The 22,837-nt window shown below is 36.5% G+C and overlaps 1 long non-coding RNA gene across 1 annotated transcript in view; it reads left to right on the top strand.

Moving 5' to 3' along the window:
* The window catches only part of LOC140652435 (uncharacterized), a 41,928-nt gene extending 19,507 nt beyond the window's left edge, over window positions 1-22,421 (top strand). Inside the window, exons 4-5 of the long non-coding RNA XR_012042789.1 lie at window positions 21,263-21,407; window positions 22,282-22,421. This is a non-coding gene — a long non-coding RNA (uncharacterized lncRNA). The remainder of the gene's footprint in view (window positions 1-21,262; window positions 21,408-22,281) is intronic.
* Window positions 22,422-22,837: the final 416 nt, after the last annotated feature.

Below are 22,837 nucleotides of genomic sequence, written 5' to 3' on the forward strand. Positions count from 1 at the left end.
ACAGTCAGTGTGCTGCCTCTACTTTCACAGATGGATGATATTTACCTTATAGTAACTAGGGCTTTTTGAAATACCATTTTTATCACATGAATCCCACAACTCACTTTTAGTGAATACAGACAGAATCCTTCCCCAGATTTCTGTGTTAGTGGCAGTTATGGACTTTGTACCAGTGGGGAGGGGGAAGGCATTGGGGTGGTTGTATGAAAAAAGACATCCTAAAGAATTTAAATCATTTTAATTTAAGTAACTTTTTAAAATAGTGGTTTAGTATAGGCAATCCTTCCTTTTCTTGCTCTATATGTATAACTGCTTTTCTTTCTAGGGGAAAAAAAGTGTATTTATAGATAAGGAGAAACAAATTTTGTGGGGCAAGTATTGCTTTCTAGTGTCTGCCTTACTGTTTTGCCATTTGGATTATGCTATGTAAAAGTGGAGCAAAACAGTAAATTTATTCCACCAAAATTCAATTAGTGCATGTGAAATCAAGTTTTCCTGTGGCAAAAATCTGCTAAGTAAATAGAATAACTCCCTTGCATGCACCTGTGTTTGGAATAGCTTGTCATGCTATGGAGATATGAGTGGCAAGACAGGCATTTTAATCTTCAGACTTGAGATTTCAATTCTAACAGACACTGCTGAGAGCAAGGCTTCCAGGAATTCATGTGTTGTTTCTGGTCTTTGCAAGAGAATTCTTCTCCAAGTAGCACAGATAGCGGCTCACGGTGACTAGAGAACTCCCTCCAGTGGGAGATTTATTGCATGAACTCTACTTGAAACTCTGCTCTTCTAATGACTGTCTCTCTTTGGCAGCAAATGCATCATAAGCTATTAATGTCTTGCTCCCTTTTACCTTTCTGCAATAAATCTGTAATCTTTTACACTCCTTAAAACAAAACTCTGTAAAGCACATTGCGCTTTGCTTCAAGGAGCTCTGGTTTGGTTCCTGAGAGGGATACAGGTCAAATAGTTAAAGGAATTGAACTCGAGGCTTACCTGCTACACCCAAGAAAAAATTGAAAGAAACCAGAAGACTGCTTCCCTGCTGTTATTCCTTATACCGAAGAGCAACAGTGGCACCGGGGCATGAAAATTATGTTTCATATAAGTTGTGATAGTGAGTTTAGCATCTTCTAAAAGGGCAGCCAGAAACACATGCTGCAGCCTCCTTCAGAATGACACATCCACTACAGAACCCCAAGAACTTTGCATTCTTGTTGGCTTTTGCTCTGTGTCCTGTGCCTCTGGTTGTGCCAGATGCTAGCCTGTAGATCTCTAATTGTAAGGAACAACATGCAATGCCACAAAAAAAGGTTTTGTAATACATGCAACGAGTATTTTCTTGATCTTACATGCAGGTTTTCTGTAGGATTTTGTAGTACTTCCAGAAGCTACTATTATGCATAGTATAATGATAATGATACATACTGTATTTTCAATTTAATTTTCTGAATTAAGTTTCACATTCCTTAGGTTATGGTTTGGAAATAAAAATCTTTTGACAACAAAGCATGTGCAGAACAGGGTTTGACTATAGAAGTTTCCTTATGACACATCTAGTGAGGCACTTCTGCATTTTTCAGTAGTGTCCATCTTTAATGCAAAGATGTAATCCCATCCTGTACTTGTTCAGTGCCCTTCTTCAAGTATTTCAGTTGCCATGTTCCTGGGAATTTGTCTTACTAGGGCCTCAATTAATGCTCTTGGATTTCCTTTTTCTTTTATCTGAACAGGGGAACCCTGGTTGTTCCAAACGATCTGCTTATCTTCTTCAGTTAGAAACAGACTTTTGAAGGAAGATGTTAAGTTTACATTTGCATGAATTACTGCCTTTTCACAAATGTAGGATAATCTTACAGAACAAGCCCTCATTTTTCTGAGGAAGGAAAAGTCTGTCTTTGAATAGAAGGTAAGCATACCTTCCCTCACTTTCCAACTACATTACTTGATATTTCTAGTTGGCCACACTTTACCAGGTGCAATCCTCTCTCCCAGTCCCTTGTCTCCATTGAAATGGCAGATCTGAGCACCAGCTTTTCAGCTGGCACAGTAACTGCTACTTCACACTATATATACTCTGCTATACAATACCATGATAAAATACTGCAATACGAGGTAAGCTTGGTTTTTTAGGACAATTTCCCTTAAAAATTGCTTTAGAAGCTTGAGAAATACAGTATAATATTTCTATTTCTCATTTTCTTTAATGTAAATAAATAACTGAAAAATACACACCATGTTCTACATTGTAGGAAAATCAAGCAATGTGCAAGCTTCCTGGCCACAGGAAAAAATAAAACAAGCACACACATCTTCTCACAAAAGTACAACTTTCCCCACATAAATAACTGAACTGAAATAACTGAAGTATAAATAAGAATCCTCCTGTAGCCCTCCTTTTCTGTTCAGATAACATGTGCTACGGAAATCAAAGGAGACCCTTTTCAACTGTTAGTAGAACATACTGGCCCAGTGCCTTACCACTGTATGAGAGGGTGAGGATGCTAAAAGTCCTTTGAAGAACATCTCACCCAAGCACCTGTGGGATTTTTCAGTTAGCTTTGAATCAAGGCACATGTTTCCAACATGACACTCCTCAATGTTAGCACAAAGATGATATATGGTTTTCATTCTCCTGTTGCCACTGTATCTTAGGCAGCAGGCTTTATTTTAGATTCTCTGCTTACCAGTTGTTCTTCTAAATGCAGAGTTTAAAATATGTTTTAGGAGAAAGGCATAAATATGGCTACAAGGTTCCGTTATTGCAGGAGGACATTGCCTGAATTCAGGGGTTATTTCACTAGCACAGTAAGTGTGATTTGTTCTCACAGCAGTTCTGTCCAACATCGCTGCATACAAGACACCTTGAATATAGTCGCAACCTGGCACATGAGAACTAGCCCTGCTGAGTACACCAAGGTCTGCGAGACATTTGGCACTTACGGGATCTGACACCAGGATCCTGCTCTCATATAGTGCTCAGAAGAAGATTTAGCTTTCACTTTGCAAACTGAAAGCATGGCTGTGGTGATAAAAACCGGACAAGTGGAAAGTTCTCTTGCAGTTTTGAGGAGACACTGTCAGAGCTACTCCCACTACATCGCTGTAGTAAGTTACTGTGGAAGCTGAGGGCGAGGAAGGAGACCTAACCTTGTCTTTGCATACTTGCAGGCATAAGTTTAAAATCAGTATGATTCCATTAACTTCCCCTTTTTAATCTTGTAAAACACACCGCAGTTATAGACAGGTGAAGCAGTGTCTCGTTTTCATGTTCATGCCTGTGCAAAACTGCTCTGCAGATACTGGCTGCCACGGGGACTGCACGCCTTGTAGCACATACTTCCCCCATCCTCGCTGAGCGCGAGGAGTTGCTGTTCTTGCCATGTCGGTACAACGGACTTCCCCCAGGAAAAACTGCTTGTGTCCAGGCTGTCTGAATGAGGTCAGTTCTCATGGCAACCACATTTTATCCGCAGAAATGTGCATTGTTTTCTAACACTTTCCCCTTTTGTGCAGAGATGATGTAAAATCCAAGGGAGCAGAAGAGCAAGAAAAACCCAATTGGCATGCAAGCGGCAAATGCTGTGACACTTATGTACCTTTCACGCTGATCACTATTGTTTCACAAATTATTAAGCAGCCCGAAGTTTTACGAGATGACTCGTATGTTAAGAACACTCCATTAGGGTTGCTCAGCAACATACCTATACAATAGGGGTTTTTTTAGACAGAAGTCAAGTTAACGCAGGATTAGTTACCATCAGATATGGCAGAAACCAGCAACTATATTGCTGTGTGCCTCAGGAGATTATTTCTGTCACTTCATCCCTCCCTCCTTTCCTTCCCCCCTTCTCCGGTTTGAGGAAGCTCTGCAGGGCCAGGGTGATCCCATGGGAGGCTGGGAAGAAGAGAGGAACTGCTTTGTTGGTGGGGATGGCCAGAGCTCCCTACACTGGCTCTACTCCAGCGACCCCAATGAGGCTCCTGCCAGCGGGGGATTAGGTGGCACGATGGTGACTGCGACGGTGCTACGCCTGTAACAAGGGAATTCTCTGCTGATGGTGTAAGGCTATGTTAAATCTCCTTTGTAGAACTAGCAGGGCATCGGGTTGGGTTTTTTTCCAGATTTCAAAACCTTTTGAACAGGAGAAGGACACCCCCCGCACTTTTAATGGCATTTTCACTCTTTTAAAATGGAGCAAAGACTTGCCCTCAGCCTAATAAAAACAAAAATTTACCTTGATTACAAGGACGTCCTCGGTTACGCCAGCCTAAGTGTCTTATAACTCCTCAGACCACGAAGCAGAACTGCTGCTAGGAGAAAAGCCTCCCCTACAGAGAACAGCCACTTATTCACTGGGAGGCTACTTCCAGCACTGCTCGCAACTGTGCGGCACGGCTCGGTCCAGGGGGGCAGATCTGGCTGTAAAAGTTCTTGCTCTCATACCTTAACGCAATTTCTATGCTTGCAACTTTTACTGATGCCTTAACCGATTGCTCTCCGCCCTTCGTATGGTATTTGTAAAGCTAGCGTCAGGTACTATAAGTCTACCAGCAAGATTGATCACAAAACCCAGAATTAGAATATTAGTTAGTAAAAACTGTAAAATACTGTATTTATTTTAGATTATTACCTTCTTTGTTGTCATGGGGGTCACTGTAGATAGAAGCCAGGGTAAACAAGGAGAAAATGACAAAAGCCAGCAAGATGAAAGCTACTTCAAGGTTTGTGAAGGGCAGCTCCATGGACTGTTACTGCTTCACCTAGGAAAAAGGGTAAACGTTTACTCGGCTGGCTGTGGAAAGGGACTGCTCTCAATAGAGTAGTTAAGTCTTTAGTCAGAAGGATACTAGATCCTGGTCAGACTGGTTAAGTAACTTTAGCAGGTAAGGAAACAATACTGCTGGCTGATACAAGAATGCAAGTTCAAGCCCTTTTTACTTAGGGCATAGTATGTACAGTTGCTGTAGGGGATATTTACAGCTTGCTTACCCTATTGTGAGAGCCATCCATTATTAAAGTAAAGCTGCACTTAACTGGATGTCTATATCTATCTGTATCCTATATTTATTTTATATGTATTTATGTGCAATGCATTTAATAACAGGAACATATTTTGACTCTGAAAGAGTAGGAAATAAATCCTTATTAAAACAAAAAGGATCTGTAAAGTTCTGTAGGAAAGCACAGATTTTCTTAACAGTAAAACTCCTAGTACATAAAAGGTCTACCTTCTGTGTAGTGGAAAGTTTAACACATATGAGAGAGAGCCCCAGCATTATCACCAAATTACAAATCAAGCCCCAATCAATAGTTAGTCCAGGGATTCTGCCGTCAATGGAAATTTAAAGTATCCGGTTGCTCACAGGATTTAGCCCTAAAAAGGAGTCTCCCTGAAATCTCAAAACCAAGAAGTCCAATACATTTGTGCAGAGATGTTGTGAAAAATCAGAAGCATATTAAAAAAATGAAAACACCTTGTAGTATATAAAGGGAAGCCGGCACTTACTGCTTGCCAGGAATTTGTGTGTATATTCCATTGGGGTTTCTTCAAAATCATCCCAGTTCTAGAAAATCATTCAGTATCATGGACTGAGTTAATCACTCACAGCTGGAAGGATCTAATATAATGTGGCTCCCTGATGCTTTTCAGTTGCTGCCCTTGCTGGTGGCAGGTACAGTCCACATCAGACTAGAGAGTGGCAAAAGTGGAAGGAGAAGGCACAGCTCAACAAGTTTTTTTTTTCTTGTACCTGCCTACAGGATGCTGGCAACGTGCAAGCAAACTGAAGCAACACAAGTTGTAGCAATGCCACTGGGGCAGTCGAGACTGAAGTTTGTACATTGTAAATCATGTTGAATTTTAAGCCCTAGTAAAATATTAACACGACTGTAAACAAGACTAACTAGTATAAGAAAGAAACCCAGCTCAGTAAATGTATCAGCAAGAGTTTTAAAATTCAGATCCATACTGATATAAGCAATAATTATTAGAATGATATGGCTATATTGGCAAGAACCAAACCTGTATAGAAGCAACTTATATGAAAATTGGTCCTTCTGAAGGATCTTTCTGATCACTTTGTGAGGATTTTATTTGCTGTAAAGTCTTGGTCTGAAAAACACAAATACCATTTATACAAACTAAAGCATTGGGCACCTCTGATTGTATTAGTTACATGTTAATTAAAGGGGATTTCTAAACTATAATTTTTTAATATTCTGATTATTCTATTATTTAAAACTATCAAATATTTCGACATTGCTATTTTTGAGTTCTGATCTTATGTACAGTGATATAAACAGGAATATTTCCACAGCAGGCAAAGGAGTGATGCTTATGAAACCCAATGTCAATAACACCTGAATAAAATAGGAGCATGTGGAGATGATTTGATCTCTTTCACATCCAGTGTATCTTCTTCTGGATCATTTTTGCAAAAAACATTTCATTAGTAGCCATTCTAAATCTCTCTTTATGATTTCTAAGAGTGAAAACATAGTTACACGTATCACAACTTCCCTGTCTATATGATGGGTTAGTTACTTACCCCATTTTATTCAGTAAACCAAAGAATCACCTATTCCAATCAGCGGTAAACTTACACCTGTGTATCTCTTGAAAATTCTATTATTGACTGTATTTATGCATGCTTTTTCTTTGCAACAGATAATATTTATATGTCTGCCTGAATTTACATGTGAATTCAAAACTTACAGCTTTTCCTATATACAGAGTCAAATTCTTCCATTATCCCATATGTCAATAAAGCTGATGAATCTTTCATGCTCTTCTTAACTGATAAAAATAAAGTTGCGTGCAATTAAAGAAGGGGCCTGATTTCTGAAAGTATGCTACAGTTGATGAGAATTTTTGATATAATAGCCTGCAATTCTTTAAGGAAAGTCATTAAGCAAAACTAATATATTTTGTATTGTTGTGCATATATGTGTAGTGTATTAATTTCTGTAAATGATATTTTTACATATACATCATTGAGTAGTTAAATATCAATCATAAAACCTTAGACATTAGGCACAACAAGAAAAAATGAATCTGAACAGCCATCAGTAAAAGAACTGATGGTTGATAATGCTTTTGCAAGCTGCAAAGTCCCATTGAAAGTAGTCGGAATATAAGCTCTGTAGATGTCTAGCACATCGCATTTTTTTTCCTCTTCACTGTTGGCACTATTGGTTACCTGGCTGCCATACCTTTAAGAATGGGTACAAGCAGAGCCATCTACTGGTGCTGAGGTATAACTATCACCAAAGAGAAAGACAAAGAAGTCATAAACAGTAAAAAAATTTAAAAAGTGTTAATTCTGAATATATAATTATATATATAAATACTTAAGTCTGAATTAAGACAACACTTATTAGCAAAAATATGCATCTGTCAGAATAAAATTGTAATTTGACTTAATAGTAAACATCAGAGAACATTATAATAAATTACAAAATTGCAATGTTCATCTATTTGGACATTGTCCATTGTACACTGAGAAAATACCACACCTTTCTTCTTGGAGCCTAGTTCAATGGAGACGTGTTCAACGGAAGACCAGAATCCTCTGCCTATGTCCTACCTTAGTCCTGAATACAGAAAGTATGCAATATTTGTTAAAAATAGAAGGTTTGTGCCCCATATTGAGGTCTTATTAATACTTTATGAAGGCTTTAAAAACAGACACAAATTCTGTTTATATATTTACAATGAGGCTAAAGAACATAGGGTGTTAATCCCTGAAATGTGGCAAATAAAATGTGAAGTTATTTGATATAAATCTCTAGGTGTCTAATCCATAGTGCCTAAGCTATATTTAAAGTTCAAGTTCCTCTCGGTCTTTATAGGAATAACAGTTAAACAGAAAGAATAAGAATGGACTCAAAAGCAAACATCTTATTCAGCATCGTCATATGAGAGGGTATCTTCAGAGCAAAACCAGAGGTGCTAGTGTGCAGAAGAGAGGTAAGCCTTCCAGTTCAAAAACATTGGGAAGGTGTTCATAAGTAACCTGTCTTTCCATGGGGTCTAATATGTTTACCTGGAAAACTATAAGAACTCTCTCTTCTCACCCCTATAAGATGCATCTTCTGCATTTGTTACAGGGACTACTTAGTAGAAAGGTTACATGAAACATTCAATCTTCCTTAGAGGCTGACAAGTCTACCATATTTTTTCAGCTGAGGGAGACCCTTGTTTTAGGAAAATGCCTTTAAAAAATACTAGTAGGTCAAAAATAGCTGGAAAGCAAAATCTGCCTTTTGAGTATGAATAACTTTTCAAAACATGGGTTATTCCCTAAGTTTCTAATATATTTCTCCATCAATAAAAGCAGATTGTAGTGAGCTGGCTAGAAATGAGGAAAAGAAGAATGTGCAGATGTGGGAAGAGATGCTGATGGTGACAAAATGAAGACAAAGGTTGACACCCTTCTAGAGAAATTGGATTAGCCTTCACCATTACTATGTGTTTACAGAGACACTAATAAAATACTGTAAAATTACCTCACTTGAGACAGAGCTGCTGACATTTTACTGGAGACCAGTGAAAGCCCAGACCTTTTGTAATGAATTCTGATGGGTTTGGAAATCTGATTAACTTGGAAAAAGATAGGGAAGGTCAAGATGATTTTTGAAAGGATGTTAAAAGGTTTGTATTGAAGTATAGCCATAAAAATACTCTAAACCAGATGAGACTTAAAGAATGTTCAGTTGTAGCCAAAAGCAAATGATGTGTTTTGTGATTTATCAGTTTACCAGGTGGGGGAAATAAAGTCAGCACCAGAGCTCGTGTTCGATGGTTGTGTAGTGTTTCGTTGTCTAACTTTTTCAAAGAAATGTGTATGAAAAGTAGTTCAATGACCAGATTCTACAGACTTTTATTTTCTAGATGAAATTCTGGCCCCACTGGGATCTTTAGAAAGCTGTTCCATTACCCTGGTGTGGCTTGCATTTCGCTAACTCTGTAGCAGGTTCCTCCACAAATACATTTGTTGACTTTTGTGGAATAACTGAGAAAATAAGGGATGACTGACTAAATTAATATATCATGGCCTTAAAATGGTGAAAGAAAAATGTGAGACTGAAAAGAAAAGAAAAATCCAGCATTTCTCCAATCAAGGCTTTTAACTTAAGAGGTTGTCTTAAACTTAGACAAAGACAGAGTGGAGATTAGAATAGGAACTCAGTGAGAGCTGGACAGAATTAAATCCATAATTTGAAGTCTTACTTTTTCTTTTTTTTTTTTTTTTTAAATCTATACACATTTTTTATAGTCTAGGTTGCTTGTTGTCAACAAAAATATCATTCCTTTTCTATAGGAATGATAAAGTAAAATTGTAGGAAAAAAATGAATATGGGACAGGTAGAAAATATAAAGCAAACATATATTCTACATACCTATGCTTGTTCCTATGACTGGAAAGAATGCTCCCAGTGAAGTGGAAATATCCTTCATGATAGTGCTTGTATTTAGTATATGCTCTTATTTTTTTTTGCAGAGGTACCTCCTTATACACTGACATTGCTGTCATAGCTCTTGTTGATCACTTCTGAAACTGAACTGTGGACTTGACCCTGTAGATAGTACACTCAACCCCAAAAAGTATCAGAAAATGAGGAGAGGCAATATCCAAACTTTAATAATTTTCTGCTTTAATTAAAATGCAGCTTTGTAACTGACAGATTATTTGATCTCATAAAAACAGTTGACCAAACCAAATAAAGTGCAAGGGTCAAAAAGTGACTTATGAAAGTGTAATGTCTACAGCTTCAATCCAGTGATTGTTCCTGTTGCTGATAACATGAGGTACCCACTTTACAAAGGCCAAGCTAAGCAAATATGAGCTTTGTAAGATAATAACTTTTGTTATTTGTCTTAATGCAGTGGGACATATAGCATTGGTCTCAATTAAATTTCTAGGCGTTTTCATTTTTTTACATCCATCACATAATAAAATTATGCCACACTGCCATTTCTTGAGAAAGACTTATCATGCCTTCTTTGCTTTAAAGTAACAAATACTGTATTAATGAATAATATTATTCATAAATCTACTGTATTTTGTTTACTATAAACAAGTCCTTCAGTTTTTATCATTAAAAAAATAGTAATAAAAGTCAAGCTACATATTTAAAAAAAAGAGTTCACATACTGGAGGGAATGGATCCGAGGATGATTCTACTAAAATGGTTTCTGAAGCACCACCATTAAAGGCATTAAATGATTTGTTAGTTGTTACTGATTTTCTACCCTTTGCTGCTTTTAATTGTCATTCAGTTCTGTTTCTTGGCAGGTCTTTCAATTGTCTAAATATTGAAAAGCTGACTCCTATGCTATGACATCGTCTGTCGTAAATTAGCGTCATTTGCTAACTTCAAAATGCTGAGGATCTGATGAGCAGCTTCTTCAGTGAATTATAACCTGCCGAGTCGCTGTGTGCTGTGGTGGGCTGGGTATTCTAATAAAGGAGTTAATTTATTTAAATCTGCTTGGCTATTTATGCAGCATAGGTATATCCCTGGTCATTAGCTCAAGAGTGAACTGAAAGAGAAAAAACTAAACTAGATACAGAGGAAAAGGTAAGAGAGGGACTGTGGAAGGAACAGCCAGAGAATTACCAGTAGAAAAAAAAGTTGCCAGAGGAATAAGTAAGTGACTACATGTAGAGTGGGCGTATATCAGAGAGGATAAGAACAGCCTTTGGACTTATATATCTGCAACTTCCTAGTTATCTCAGGATATCCTAAGTTCATAGTGGGCATGTTCAAGACTCTTGTTTGCTGAATCTGCTCATTTTGTTTCCTTAACTTGTATTCTAAGCTTATCAAAGTATGACTTAAACCAGATATGATAGCTGTGAAAAATGCAATAAGGTATAACTTTATTATGGTATACTGAAAAATAACTAGTTCAATATAAGGTAAGACATTTGCTCCCTTCATAGGGTTTAGCGTTATTAACAATTATATAAAAAATGGGATATTATAGAGATTAACTCAAACTTTCTCCCTAGGCTTTGCTGCTCCTATGGTTAATGCCTGAGGAATGCTCAGCTTAGAGCATACATGCTACTTCGTTATCTCAGTAAAGAAATGAGCCAACAATGTTAGTGAGTCAGCAAGGCACATAGAATAGCTCTTGCTAAATAAAAAAAAAGAGACTGTTGTATTGTTATAATGTTGTTACAAAAAATGTTGAAGTTACTCTGAGTCTGACTTTTCCTTCCTTATGTTGGCAGGTAAACTGTGTTCAGTTCAGGGGCATTTTCTGTTCATGGAAATTGCCAGTGACAGGTAGTTTTTCTAGCTTGTCTTGTTTAGGGTTTTTTGTTGGTCTTGTTTTTTTTTCTCTGGTTGTTATATACAATGTCTTTAATATTAAATATACCTATATGTCTTTAACTTTGCTGTCCACGTATTGTTCCATGTATTTACCTGCCTAAGCAACTAACATGGATTAAAAGGCAAAAGAACCTGCCGTATTTATTTCTGTGAGATATCGATGACTTTATAACTCAGCAGTGGAGTGAAATTTTGTTTTTAACACTGAATCTAACACTGTTGACCTACAGAAAAAATTCTAAATATGAATGATTTTTTTTTTTTAATATCAGCTTGAGATCCTCCTAGGTCAGAATGCAGATGATTCCAATGTAAAACTTGATGATTTTTGTTCTGGCTCATATGACGTTCAGCTATACATGTAGTGCTCAGCACATCTTCATAATTTGTTTCATAATGCTTAAAGGCATTTTTTGTGTGAGAATATAATGATAAATAATTGATACGTATTCTGTTACAAAGGAAAGACATGTCCAGTGTGAAATGTGAAGGAGCAGAAAAACTTTTGGAGTGGAAGCAGGGCTTCCCTTTAACCCATATAGACTTGAAATTGTTTGGTTTTAAGCCATTTGAAATAAAAGCCTTGTCAAAATGGAATTTTCTGCATCCCAATGACAGTCACATATTACATCAAAATTTGGATGAACTTGTGGGCAGAACAACCATAAAATACCCCCATGCTCAGAAAATACACCTAAGACCTGCAAATAAAGGTCGAGCAAATAAAGGTAGCAGCGAGATTCTGCACTCTGTGCAAGGCAAGAGCAGAATTAACAAACAAACCCAAAGTTATTCCTAAGAGTATACTCTCCTCCCATTTCCAGCTCAGCCCTTTGAATGGGAAGGAACCCCTGCTCCTGGCAGTCACCAGGGTACCATTTAGTACCAGCACATGCAAGTGGCAGAGGATGGATCAGCTCAGCACACCTCAGCTCCCAAGTCCAGGAGAGCGCAGCCCATCCCCGAGCACGTCATGCCAAAGCACCTTGCGGTAAACCAGCTGCCAGATTGAGACTGTCACGGTAGCCTGGGATGTTTGGCTGGTTTTACGCTGGGAAGAATCAGCCTGCCAAGCTCTCTGCAACAAATATCTGAGGCACGGGGAAAAGAAGGGTTCCTTTGTCCTCTGTTACAAATAAAATTGCAATATTGTAATAGTACGTCCTTTAATCTAAGTGACCAGTTTGATTGTTACTTTGTGTGCTGTTTCCACTAGCATGTTTTGTAGTTTTATTGAATTTGTATGGAGCGATATTTGCAAAAAATGTATACCAAATGTTCTTTCCTTTAAAACAGTATGAATTAAATAGTAGGCAGAAGAGATCTCTTTAAGTGAAACTCTACTTTTCAAACTTAAGTATATTGGCTTAAGTATATTGGCTTAATTGGTCAGACTTTTCCTTTTTTTTTTTTTACGGACACTAGTAATAGGGATATATAAATATTTTATTAAATCAAAAAAGTAACTTTAATAAGTGAAGTATCAGGAAAGAAAGATAATCAAAATGCTAATTAAAGTGAATATGATATTTTGTTTTCATTCAGAATCTAAACTTAAAAAAGAAAAAAAATAGTTTAAAATATTAAAAAACCTCTTCTTTTTGTCTTGTTTCTCTTTCCCTTTTAGCAACAATCAGAAAACCTTTCTGCCCATATGTCTAGGCTTCTGGATGGCTATACATCAGCAGAGGTCCCCAGTGATCCAGTCAACCTTTCTAAGAGGAGCTTGATTATTTGTAATAAGCTATGTGTAAATCGTGGGATCTGTGATATGCCAACAACTGAAAACTAGTAATTTTCCAACCGTGATATTTAGCGTTGTTGAAGTATCCTCCCTCCAGTGTAAGTTTCTCTGGTCCAACTTTTGTTTGGGTGTATGTATCACCCTTATCACACTACATGAGCCATGTGCTTTCCATTAAGCACCATGACTAATAACTGTCCTTCATTCTCAGCCCCTCCCTTGTTCAGAGGTGAATTGCATGCCCAGCAGCATTTGGGTAGGGTTTTTGTTTGCTTCCTTTCTCTGTAGACACATTGTTACACATTTCTCTTTAGAATATTTGTATTAGAGAAGTGATTCCAGGTTGTTCCTTGGGCAAAAGTTGATAAGCTTTATGGTAGTACATAGGATCTCTTGGACTATATTAAGCAGAGAGACTAAAACCCAAATTTTGCAATTGCATAAAGAAATCTTTCTGAATTTCTTTCAAGACCCTAAGTGTTTGGGGTTATTGTTTATTTGTTTGTTTTTAACCATATATAACTGAGGCCACATCAGAAAATATATAGATCCCATCTGTGAGATATTAGAAGACATAAAGGGGAACTACAACATTTTCCGTTCCAAGTCAGTGCTAATTATCCTTTAATTTTAATATTGAAAGGATTGAGTATAAGATTGTGACCTGATTTTGCAGTGTAGTGACACTTTTAGCTTAGATCATATCCATAAGAGATGGTGTTCATCACTTCGTAGGAAGCATGACTCACTTTCCAGTAGTTTTCAGCAAAATATCTGTATAATATTAAAAACTTAAATAAAAAAAAAAGAAAGCACAAAATAAGGAAATATAAATGTGCTGACCTGGTAATTAGTTAGAAAAGAAATAATTAAAAACAATTTTTTGCGACCTGACTCATCTAGATATGCAGTTTTATGGTCTGTATTATCAACAGATATTATCTTTGCTTTGCCAAATCAGGTGACTGCTCACCTACTAGCGTGACGAGGAAGGCTATGTTTATTTTTCCATGGCCAGACTATTTATTTGTGGGGCACATCTTGCCTGGACAGAGGTTTCCTGTTTAAAGCCACGGCTAGAATGAAGTTAGGGCTTGGTAACAGCAAGTTACACTTGGGTTCCTTTTTTCCCTTCTCTGTTTTCTCACAGTTGTCTAGAGTTTGATTTTTCTCACAAAAGCTTTGAAACTGAGAACACTTCACAGCAAGGAAAACTCTGCAAGTATTTAACCACTTGGAATGAGCATTTACAGAGACGTTTTCATACTCGCAGGCATATCCATATGCGATGCAAATGATGTGTTCCTGGTACATAAAAACAATATTGGAGTTAGTAAGTAGATTTATGTCAGCTTTCATGCTTATTGTATCACTAAAATGATCAGGTAGAAAAAGATCTGGTAGAAAAAAGCCAGAAAGGTGAATTTTCTTTTGAACTAGTGGTAAATGACTTTTACTAACTATTTTTTTTAGGGTTCAGTTTGACTGATCTGCTTATCTCAGTGGTATTGAGAGGACATAAAGTAGCTGGAATTGGCCAGTAGTGAATCCTCCTACATTGGCAGAAGACAGTGGAGATAACATATCTGCTTCCTGCAGCCACAGCACACAACCCAGCACCATTCCTCGGATAGATCCACAGTCCAGTAATGCCTGTATACGAGGTCTGGGCAGCATGGGGTTTGCCAACACCTAACTCTCAATTCCTCTGTTACAGCTAACTGGGTATCGGGCTAAAGCACTAAGTTGGCCTTTCAAATATCCTCGTACACTTCCACTGATATATGAAAAGGATTAAATTTAGTTTTCAATCCAGTTAAGTATAAGTTAAGAGTGAACAAAGCTCTATTTGTGCGACTTAAATTATTTTAATGTATCTAATGAGAATTTCTGGGAATAATTTGGACTTGGATAATGAATAATGGGATATACTTGCTGATTTGATCTTACAGTGACACATATACTTGTTCAGTTGAATCCCTTTTTTTATAAAACATTGCTATATCTGTCAACACTGATATCTTATTTACAACTAATGCCAGTTCTGTGAAAGCTTGAAGGAGATATTTTGGAAACTCATTTTATGCCTAGTACTGTCTGGACTCTGTAGATGTCACTCTTTTGACTATTTTAATGGTGGTATTTTGCTCATAAATGAATATGAAGGGGCATTATGATTTATCTGCTTCTCTGGGTGCTTAAAAATACATTACAAAATAAATATACAAAGATATGATTTCACATGCAGGATTATCTACTCTCCTTCACTTACTGCCATTATCCTAGGAGCAGTAGGTAAAGTAATAGTTGACATAAACATGCACTTTATAATTTTCTCAGAATGCCAAAGAAATCTGTAATTACTGGTGTGAATCAGTCTTACGTTTTTTATATATATTTTGGTATCTCAAAAGGAAGTAACTCTGCCGTTTCCCCCAACTGAATGTTTAAAAAGTTCCATCCCACATACTAAAAAATCAGTCTATGGCATTTTAATACAAACATATTGTATTTGTCTTTAAGCAGTTTGGGACAGCCTATCAATTTGGGCTTCCTTGCTCTCTGTTCAGCCCACCGAGACTAATGTGCACATTGAAATCAGTGAAGTCAAAATAGAAGCAGCAGCCAATTATTTTGGTATTCTACTGTTTCCCTTTCTTGCCTCCTTATATTGCATGTGGTCTGCTGTGACCAAAATGCTTGTCTGAGACCTTCCTGGACTGAAAATTGGCAGCCATAAGAAATTTGACTGAAATAGCTGGGGCTCCAGATTGGCTCCAGCTTTTACTCTGCTGCTGAATCTCAGATGGCAAATTTATTTGGAGGTTGCTGCTTGCTTTTGTAACCCACTGAGAAGTTCCTACATACCTTATACAAAAATACATAGACGATGGTATTTTGATATAAAAATTACTACAGCCAAGTACACTTCCAAGATATTTTTTTAGAAAAATCTGTATCCATTTGTTCCAATTGATAGATAATCCTGTGTGCAGTCAGAGTTTTTGAGCTATTACTGTAGAAAATTGTACCAAATAAGCTAAAAGAAGAAATGGTAGTAGGATACAGAAAAGCCTGTAGGTTGGAGGAATAAACACCTTCAGAATTCTATTGTGAGAAATAACTATCGGCAACTGATGAAAACTGTTTTTTCCTTGAAGATAGCATTGTCCCAGTGTTAACTCATTTGGGGCAGGCAAATGCATAATGACACAATGTAAGAACAACTCGATTTCGTGCAGCCAGCTGTTGGGTTTAGATGACATTTTAGGACTATACTATGGTATGCAAAACTCATTGACAATGGCTACTTAATTCAAGTTACTCTGAGCTATCTGTATGCATCTTATCAGTTTGGCATTTACACTAACAGTTTATAATTTATATCATATGCAGTAGCTACAATTGCAAATGGCCAAACCAAAGTTGAAAGGGGTAACAAAACTTTGTATTCCCACAGTATTGACATGCTATAATCAGCTGAAAGGGTAGTGTGTATTCAAGTAACGTTTTGCCTGCAGAATGTAATTTCCATTTTCAGGCAGTTTACATTTCAGGCAGTGGATGAAATTTGGTTTTGCACTGTCTACTAGAGATCTAGTTTTGTTCCTTGGGTTTGACCTCTGAGAGGAGAAAGTAAGGAATACTGAAAAAAATGTTTATTCAGGAGTCTCAAATTTTCTAATGCCCACAGACCTTGCTGAATTTGTTTTCCCTGATCTTTACTTAGAGAATTAAATTAACTTAAACAAATATGGTGTCTTTTTCTATTTGACTGAAATCAGAGAATGGCATTTTAATTATTTTTAAAAGGGAAAGAGACAATTTGGTTTTAATCAAAGGACATATTTATTGAAAATTTGGTAGAAGTAATTCTGATAAGTGTGTTAAAGGAGAACTGAATTGAAATAAAAGCAGTTATTGAAGAGCTCTATCCATACGTAAGCACCTTGGAAAAATTCCAAACAAAGAAGTTGTCATTTATAAACTTTCATAAATTTAATTTAATATATTTATTAGAACATTCATGTTATTGATAGCGGGCTGTTTTACTTTATAACCTCCTGACTTTTTAATTGTTGCAAAAGTTTAGGACTGTTCTCATAACTCTTGTAAACATCCATGTTTACATGAACAGTCATATGTCTTTGCATGTATTTTTCTTCCCAGCTCCCAGGTCCTCTGTTTTTTTTAATACTTAGGACAAGCATACACATCCCCAGCTTCCAGGGCACAATCCTCTTGACGTTCCCTAACCCCTTAGTGAAGCATTTGTACTCATAAACTAGCCGTCCAGTCTCATAGCTCAGAATGAATCTGAATTCAGTACATTATCACAAGAGGGAGCCCTTGTCAACACCAAATTCTGAAGTTCAGTACACGATTTTGCAGAGCTCATTGATCACTTTCCAAGAGAAATGTAGGTTCTGTGCATGTGCAGTGAAAGTAGTTTCACACTAGAGGCGGACCTTCTGAGACAGGTTATATGTGAACTGACTTTTTAAGTAAGGAAAAAAGCTTAGAAACTATGGTTGAGAATTTGAGTAAGTTTGAATTGTGATTTTTAAATTATTGCTTTTTCTACTTGTTACTGTGATATTCCTGTTATTAATGAGATTTTATTGAGGAAAGCACGTAGAGCCTTCATTCTGGGAAATCATAGTAAGAGCCTTCATAAGAGATTCATAACAGCCTTCATCATATGAGGATTACCTGTGTGTTAGTGACTTGTTACTGAACTTTGTTTTTTAAGTTAAAATGAGTGCAGAGGTCTATGCAATATGGGAATAAGTTCAAAATGAAAAAATAATAGTAAACAGATCTGCTTGTATAAACTAGATTGCTTCATCCTACTTGTGCCTTTTATTCTTTCAGTGTACAAAAATATATTTTAGATAACTTCTTGATTCCATTTGGGAATCAAGGTGGAGAAAAAATACAGATGTGGAACAACTATGGGAACTCCATGTTGTTCCATCAACATTTCATAAGGAGTTATGGACATCTTGCATTTTGTCACAAGCTTTGAGAAATACAAGCCCCAGAAAATCCTAAAATGACATCTGCAAATTATTTCCATAATGCCTCAACATTTAATTATTTCTTTCAACCCTAGAAAGTCTCTCATTTATGCATTCAGCATTCAGACTTGAGCACCAGCCTGGGAGCTGGGATTGTGATCTGTCATGGTGACACTTCTGGCTTACAAAAGATGGCTGGTCCACAAAGGTCCATGTTAGGTTTGGAATTTACTTATTTGTAGGAGTGATGCATCAAAGAGAGAAGAGAAGGGTGGTGTTTTACATATTAAACCTGTTCTGAGCATGTATTTCACCCAAGTTCAGTAAATATCCTTTGGAATCAGTTTTTGTAGAATATATAAAAAGATGCAATAAAACTCTGACATTTGAGCTGTTTATAGGTTACTAAATCAAATGAGGCTTAAGGCAGTGAAAGGTGCACATAAAAAATTAACCCATTATGGGATGATACTTCTGAGGTTCAAAGCATGTTATCCTGATCTTTCTTTGATCTGCAACTATATTATATAAATGAATTTTTAAAAGGGATCATGTACTAGGAGTAGAATTTGTATCTGGAGTAGTATCTCAAAATCATAAAAGCCAAATCATACCCCTCACCCCCGCCCCCCAGTATTTCTCAGTCTTCCTAATAAAACCAGGAGGGAAATATAATCTCTTTCAACTTCCTTATTTATTCCCTATAAATATATTTTGAAGTCCGAAGTATTATCCTTCAGATGCTCAATTTGCTTTTCTGGAAATAATTGTTCTTGACTTCCACTGAATTCATTTATGAAACCCACGTAATGTGAAACATTTTAGAAGAGAGAATTATACTAAGTATTCTTATTGGTATATATATCCTTAGAACTAGATGGCTGAGAAAGGTGTGACCTTAAATTTTCTCACATCTGCATATGTGAGGAATGTAATGATGTTAACTTTTGTATGTGTATATGTGATAAATAATCTATTGAAACTACCTGATAGAAAACAGTACAAATGTTTTTGGATAGCAAGAGGTATGAGGCTAGACCATTATCTGATTTTTTCCAGAGATTTTTATTTTTAGTCTTGTGAAAAAATCAATATTATTGTCTTGTCAGTTGCAAACTATCAATGGGAATCTAATCTGTGTCAATTTGAGGCATTAATACATTCTGAATGATGTTTTCTAAAAAACTTTCTTTCTTTAATTGCTTTTTTCCTAATTTTAGGCACTGCTTTACAGGGGAAAATATTCAGTCTGGTTTAATGTTAATTGTTTTGCTTTGTGTGAGAAAATTAAATGTCTTATAATGTTATGGTGCTACCATGGTGAAATTCTATATGTCGTTGACTGGCGAATAATCTTAAACAAAATAGGAAAGGATAGTTTTAATTTGCAGATTTCTTAAGCACATTTGTGTCTAACCACTTTAATACCTGAGGTCTTATACTATAGATTTCAGGTAGCTTCCAAGTATTTTACCCAAAGGCAGAGCATTTCTAGGCTGCATTAGTAATGATTCTGTGTCTCCTCTCTGTCAGTCACATAATTATTGCTTCTTCACCATTGAGTGCTATTGTTCTTCAGGAAATTAAGGAAAGGTTCCTCTTCATCATCTAGAAAAGAAAAAAAATATCTCATTCCCTTCAAAAAAACCATTCCTTCCTATTTCTGCTGTGTTGTGGCTTATGAGAACTGTCATACTTCACTTTATTTTGTGAATAGCACCTGTCTCATCTGCCTGTGAATTATCTAAGGAACAGGCAGACTGCCAGTAAGAATTTTCTTATTGTCAGTAATATTATGATGAGTTTAACAATCCATACAAGTCTACAGAATTATAAGAGTCCTTACTATTAACTGCAAAATGTATGTGAAACATTCAAAATCATCGGAAAAGCATCTGCTTTCAGATTTGGTTCTAAACTTGGATCTTCAGCCAGGTTTATCAACGATGGTTACCATCTTAGGAGAGCCTGAGCTCAGCTACAAATGAAGTAGCTGTTTTGGAGCAGAGCAGAATGGTCTTTAAGTGATAACCAAAAATTATACAAGAGATCTATGACAAGCCAAAGACTGAGCCTATGTCCTCCGAGTCTTTGACTAGCATCTCTATGCCAGTGAATTTTGCTGAGACTAGGGACTTTGAAAATGTTTGGGACCTCCTTTTGCAGATGCGTGTGAGTGACTTCACCAGTGGCTAGGCTTGCCATCTAGGTAAGATGGAAGAAGCACACAGAAGGGAAAGGATAAAGTGGAAAAAAAAAAGTGATAAGTAGTGCAGCATCATTAAAGTCTTTATCCCTTGGCAATGCACCAGTGCTAGTAAGGAAGAGGTTAGGTCTGAGATGATACCTGGATGTGAGGAGAAGCAACAACTGTCCTGAAAGGCAAAGAGCACTCCAGGTAGAAGGGATAAGAGGAGAGGAGGAAGCATGAGCCCTCTGACAGAAGTCAGCCAGCAATGTTGCTGGAAACACAGGAGACAGGGCTGGTCTGAAATGTAGTAAGGGGGAAGAAATAGAGTTGTGGGAGGTTTTAGTGCTTCAACAATGTTCTGCAACATCAGATTTTTCTCCAGTTAAGTCAAGCTAAGAAAATTATTGTTGCTATCTGAAACAACAAGAAAGAGTGACAGCCACAAAGAAAATATTTTCATCTGCATTTTTAGAGAAAGAAAATTAGAATGAGAGAGTTACTGGCATTATCTAGCAAAGGCAATATTTTTCACACCTGAGTGAATTTTTTTGGAAGACTTCTTCCCCTGCTTTTTCTTTTTGATCTGCTGTGAATGCACTGAAGTGGATATATAATGCATATTCAACATAAAGACAGAGTTAGGTTTTCTGACTTTTAGAAGAGGGAGAAAAACAGGACTGCATGAAAGAATGTGGTGGAGAACTAACTCTTTTATTAACACTGCCTAAGGAATCATTCAATCTGGGCATTTTATCACTTATGGAAAGAAAAACCTCAGATATCGCTACAATAACTCCTTTATTTCTCTAGCATTTCAGTACATCATCCAGTTTTCAAGTGAAGCAGAAGATAGGATCAAGTTGCAAGATGCTTGAATATTTTACTATATTTTTTTTAAAAATGTACACACTCCAGACTGACAGTAATGCCAAAACTTGTCTGTGATTTTCTTCCAGTGAAAATTAACCACTTCGGAGTCGGAAAAAGAAGAAAAATAACTTTGCACTCAGATACATACCTGCACCTATGTCCAGTGACAGTCACGCATGAATGAGAAGGCAGAATTTTACATATCAGTTGCCACAAGTGACGGAGCTTTGGGTAAGGATGTGCACACCCCAAGGCCAAATACTACGATCATTACTGATGTAAATGAATATCTTATGTCATGAATGGTCAAATGAAGTTACTCCATTATTTGGTTCTCCATAGAATCAGGTATCTGCAGAACTTCATCAGGCTCTGACATTGTCTAGCAGTTCCACTTGACCTCCTAATTCAGGGATATTTGCTTTTAACAGAATTAGAGTATTTCATTCTGTTTCTAACCAAAACTAAATAATTCAAATTGGCTCAAAAATTGCAAGGCTTTTTACTTTGTGTATCTTAGCCATTTAGCTAATATTATAGACTATTTCTTGTAAAGTTTTATATTTATTGTGAAAAATCCCCACCAGAGGCAAACTTAAAGATATTTTCATATTTCAATTAGAACACACTATTTTTGCCTTTTAAAAAAAATATTTGTGTGAGGACTGGTTAAATCAGGGATTAGTAATGGCCTATAAAGCTGTTCAGATCTAGCTTAAGCCACTGTGGAGAGCTGCTCTGGTTTGATAGTTTAGTTTTACATATTAGCTGGGATCTGGTTCAGCTGGGCCATTAACAATAGATGATGTATGGCATATAATATGATTTTTATGTCAGTCAAAATTATTATGCTAGGTTTATATGAGAAGTCTAAAAGTATAGTGTGCCAAACAGCATGTGCTGGGAAATATTCCCAGTTCAGTTACCTTTTACACATATGTGATGTAAAAATGGTGCTTTTTATTTTTGAGTATTTTAATGTACTGTCAGGGTAAAAATGAACACCAAGAAAGAAAAAAGAAAATGTTCTACTCCAGAAGTATTTTTTTTTTCTGTTTTCTTATGTCTCATTTAAGATAACTGAGGAAATTATTTGCTCATCTAGGCACACTTCAAAATCACTCTGATGCTTCTGAATGGACTAAAATGCTGGTGCAAAAATCATCAATAACGGAGCACACTGACAGTCTGACACTGATGCATTGCAGCAACTCCTGAGGAGACATTGTGACACATTTCATCTCTGTATGAGGAAAATGTTATGATGTTAATATGGGTATAACCTACAATAGAAATTTAAATAAATCATGGAACTGTTACTCTGCACATACAATAGAGAATTTAGTTTTAAAACATTAATAACACAGCAACTTCATTTTTCTTTTCACACTTTCCTACAATATAAGCAAATTGAGAGCATTGACTTTAGTGTTAAATATTCATTCTGAGGCAAGGAGATTTAGTGAAACAATTTCTTTTACTATTTATGGGAGTTGATGTGGTTAACCCCTGTTCAGATGTCATGATGAATTTACTTTTGTATTTCTGAAATTATCATTTATAGTATAGAAGGGCTAAAGACTACAATTAGTAGTCTTGAATTGAAAAGAATTACAAATGCCTTCACTTAGAGATAAAAACCATTTGGAGAAAAAATTGTT

The sequence above is a fragment of the Ciconia boyciana genome, chromosome 5 (assembly GCF_034638445.1).
Source record: "Ciconia boyciana chromosome 5, ASM3463844v1, whole genome shotgun sequence".
Lineage (NCBI taxonomy): Eukaryota > Metazoa > Chordata > Aves > Ciconiiformes > Ciconiidae > Ciconia > Ciconia boyciana.